Genomic DNA, 5,123 nt, shown 5'->3' with positions numbered 1-5,123 from the left:
ATGATCCAACAAGAGGATATAACCCTTGTAAACATATATGCACCCAACATAGGAGCACTAAATATACAAAGAAAATATTGCTGGACATAAAAAGAAAGATGGACAGTAATACAATCATAGTAAGGGATTTTAAAACCCCATTGACATCAATGGATAGATTTTCCAGACAGAAAATCAACAAAGCAACAATGACCTTAAATGACACGCTGGACCAGATGGATTTAATTGATATTTATAGAACATTTCCCCACAAACCTGCAGAATATACATTCTTCTGAAGTGCACATGAATCATTCACAAAGATAGACCACATGTTAGGACACAAAATGAGTCTCTACAAGTTCAAGAAGATTGAAATCATATCAAGCATCTTCTCAGATCACAGTGGAATTAAATTAGAAACCAACTACAGTAAAAACACCCCCAAACATTCAAACTCATGGAGACTAAATAGCATGTTATTAAACAATAAATGGATTACCAATGAGATCAAGAAAGAAATAAAAAATTTCCTGAAAACAAATGATATGAACACAAAACAACCCAAAATTCCTGGGAAAAAGCAAAAGCAGCCCTGAGAGGGAAGTTCATAGAATTACAGGCCTATCTTAAAAGAAGGAGGAGGAGAAGGAGGATAAGGAGGAGGAGGAGGAGGAGGAGGAGGAGGAGGAAGAGGAGGAGAAGGAACCAAAAAACAAAGAAAAATAAACAAGAAAAATTAATAACAAACTATTTAACCCTACATCTTAAAGAATTAGAGAACAATAAGAAAAGTCCAAGGTAAGTAAAAGGAATGAAGTAATAAAGATTAGAGTAGAAGTAAATGACATGGAGACTAAAGAAAAAAATAGAAAAATCATTGAAACAAAGAATTGATGAACTTTGGTCCACATCATCAAGAAACGGATAGGACCCAAGTAAATAAAATCAGAAATGAAAGTGGTGAAGTTACCATTCACACCACAGAAATACAAAGGCTTCTAAGGAAAGACTATGAACAACTATATGCCACCAAGCTGGATAATGTGGATGAAATAGACAAATTCCTAGAAAAATACAATCTCCAAAACTAAAACAAGAAGAATCAGAAAACCTGAATAGGCCAATAACAACTGATGAAATAGAAGTAGTAATAAAAAATGTCCAGCCTCAACCGGTTTAGTTCAGTGAATAGAGCATCAGCCTATGGACTGAAGGGTCCCAGGTTTGATTCTGGTCAAGAGCATGTACCTTGGTTGCAGGCACATCCCCAGTAAGAGGTGTGCAAGAGGCAGCTGATCGCTGTTTCTCTCTCATCAATGTTTCTAACTCTCTATCCCTCTCTCTTCCTCTCTGTAAAAAAAAAAATCAATAAAATATATTTTTTAAAAATGTCGAGCAAACAAAGGCCCTGGTCCAGATGGATTCACAGGGAAATTTTACCAAACATTCAAAGAACTAACACCTATACTCCTCAAATTATTTTTTAAAAATCCAAAGTGAAGAAACATTTACAAGCTCTTTTTATGAGGCCAGCATTATCCTAATTCCAAAACCAGATAAAGACATTACAAAGAAAGAGAACTACAGGCCAATATCCCCTCATGAACATGGATGTTAAATTCTCAACAAAATATTAGCAAATCTAATCTAACAATATATTAAAAAGATCATACACCATGACCAAATTGGATTTATTCCAGGTATGCAAGGCCGGTACAGTATTCACAAATCAATAAATGCGATACATCACATAAAGAAATTGAAAGACAAAACTCACATGATCATATCAATATATGCAGAAAAACATTTAACACAATCTAACAACCATGTTTGCTAAAAAAAACTCAGCAACGTGAGAATAGACGGAGCATATCTCAACAGGATAAAGGCCATCTATGACACACCTATAGCAAATATCAGCCACAATGGGCAAAAACTAAAACCATTCCCCAAAGAACATGAACAAGACAGGAATGTTCGCTTTCACCACTCTTATTCAACATTGTACTGGAAGGCCTAGCCACAGCGATCAGACAAGAAGAATAAATAAGAGGCATTCAAATTGGAAAGGAGGAAGTAAAACTCTCCTTATTCACAGATGACATGATATGGTATATATAAAACCCTAAATACACCACTAAAATACTACTATATTTAATAAATGAATTTAGCAATGTAGCAGGATACAAAGTCAACACCCCAAAATTGACGGCTTTTTTATACACCAATACTGAATTCTCAGAAAGAGAAACTGAATAAATAGCCCCATTTGCCATTGCAATATAAAAATTAAGAAACTTAGGAATAATCTTAACCAAGGACGTAAAAGACTGTACTCAGAAAACTACACAGGATGTTGAAAACTGAGATACAATAAGATAAAAAGTTGAAGAATATATTGTGTCCATGGACTGGTAGATTTAACATCATCAAAATGTCCATACTACACGGCAATCTACAGATTCAATGCAATCCCTATTAAAATACCAACAGCATATTTCACAGACCTAGAACAAATACTCCAAAATTTATATGGAACCAAAAAGACTTCAAATAGCTGCAGCTATCTTGAGAATAAAGGACAAAGTTAGAGTCATCACAGTACTAGATATCAAGTTATACTAAAAAGCCATCACAATCAAAACAGCCTGGTATGTGGAAGAACAGGCATGTGGATCAATGAACAGAACAGAGTCCCTAGAAATTGACCCAAACCATTACTCTCAATATTTGACAAAGGAGGCAAGAGCATACAAAGGAGTTAAAACAGTCTCTTCAATAAATGGTGTTGGGAAAATTGGACAGATTTATGCAAAAAAAATGAAACTAGACCACCAACTTACACCATACACAACAATAAACTCAAAATGGATAAAAGACTTAAATATAAGTTGGAAACCATAAAAATCCTATAAGAAACCATAGGCATCAAAATGTCAGGCATCTCTCACAGCAATGTGTTTATGGATATACTAGAGGCCCGGTGCACAAAAAATTGTGCACTCAGGTGGGTTCCACAGGCCGGCCTGTGCTCTTTCACAGTCTGGGGCCCCTCGGGGGCCCCTTCCCCTGGTTGCATCGGAGAGCATATTTGGCAATTATACATCTGATAAAGGAACTCATATAACTTAACAAAAGGAAGACAAACAATCCAATAATAGAAATGGGCAAAGGCCCTAAATAGACATTTCTCCAAAGTGGATCTACAGATAGCCAAGACATATGAAAAAATGTTCAAAGTCACTGATCATCAGAGAGACACAAATTAAAACAATAATGAGATATCACCTGTCAGAATTGCTACCATCAACAAATGACAAGTGCTGGCGAGGATGTGGAGAAAAGGCAACCCTAGCACACGGCTGGTGAGAATACAGACTGCTTCAGTCATTATGGAAAACAGTATGGAGTTTCCACAAAAAAAAAACAGTCATTATGGAAAACAGTATGGAGTTTCCACACACAAAAAAAATATATATGGAATTCCCATTTGACCCAGTGATCTCACTTCTAGGAATATTTTCTAAGAAACCCAAAACACCAATCAGAAAGAATGTATACACCCTTATGTTCATAGCAGTGCAATTTGCAATAGCTGAGATCTAGAAATAGCTCAAGTGCCCATCAGTAGATGAGTGGATAAAAAAAAACTGTGGTACATCTACACCATGGAATACTATGCAGCAGTAAAAAAGAAGGATCTCTTACCCTTTGAGATAGCATGGAGGGACCTGGACAGTATCATGCTAAGTGAAATAAGCCAGTCAGAGGAAGTCATGTATCACATGATCTCACTGATATATGGCATCTAATTAACAAAATAAATTGATGAACTGAGTGGAGACAGAGACATGAAGGCATGGAACAGAGTGGGGAATTTTGAAGGGAAGGGAGGAAAAGGTGGGTTGGTGGGTGGAAAAATTAATGCATGATCATATAAAATAGGGTGGGGAAGGCCTGGGAAGGGGGGTGAGTTGTGCTGGTGTGGGGCAATGGAGGAAGAGGGGGGACATATGTAATACTTTGGACAATAACAATTAAAGAAAAAAATATACTAATGGAATTTCTTGAAGCTAAAATTAACACTAGACAGTAACTTGAATTCACAAGAAGAAATGAAGACTACCAGAAATGGTAACTATAAAAGATTCTATAAATAGATTACATTTCTTCTTTTGCCCTTAAAAAATATTTAAGATTGGACAAAATAGTAATTATACCACACCGTATGTTTGGGTTTATTACAGCCCAAAGGATGGGGAGAAAAGGAGACATATTGGAGTAAAGTTTCTATATTTTGCTGAAATGAAATTAGTATTATTTTGAGGTGTAGAGGATCTACCTAATACATAGCCACAAACCCAAAACAGACAACCAAAATGAGGAAACAAAGAAACAACACCCAAATGAAAGAATTAGAGAATACTCCAGAAGAAGAGATAAATGAAGCAGAGATAAGAAATCTATCTGAAACAGAGTTCAGAGTAAAGATGGTAAAAATGCTGAACACTATGAAAAAAGATATAGCAACTACAAAAATCTAAAATTACCGAACGAACTGCAGCTGGGTCAGAGAGAACCAGAACATCCAAAAGAAGGCCCAAAGCCCCACAGCAGCTTGCTTCAGAGCTGGGCCTCATCTGGGCACCTCCAAACCCCAAATAAAGAAGAGGAATCTGTACATTTCTCCATAGCTCCTGCTGGGTAGCCTCAGGCAGAGGCTAAATTAGTACCTCCTTAGACTCAAGAGCCACTGTACCCAGTGGTCAGAGGGGGACCATTCAGATCACAACTTCTCAGATCTATAAGGGACACACTCAGGGTGCAGTCTCAGTGAGCATCAAAGCCCCACTGAAGCAAGTCGCGCCCCAGAAGGGTGTCTCCAGCACAGAAGTTCTCCCACAGCAGACACAGCTGATTCTCACAGCCAATTGGCCGGGAGGTCAATTCCTCCCAGTGATCCTATAACAACCAAGGCAGAGCTACAACAACTGTGCACAAAGCCCACAAGGGGGTGCATCAAGAGTGTCCACCTCAGGTAACTGGGGAGGCTGAGCCACTGGGCCCTACAGGACACCTAGCACACAAAGCCTCTCTATCAACACAGGGAAGCAGCCAAAATGCGGAGACAGAGAAACAGG

The sequence above is a fragment of the Myotis davidii genome, unplaced genomic scaffold (genome assembly GCF_000327345.1).
Source record: "Myotis davidii unplaced genomic scaffold, ASM32734v1 scaffold262, whole genome shotgun sequence".
Taxonomy (NCBI): domain Eukaryota; kingdom Metazoa; phylum Chordata; class Mammalia; order Chiroptera; family Vespertilionidae; genus Myotis; species Myotis davidii.
Note: the sequence above shows the minus strand (reverse complement) of the source record.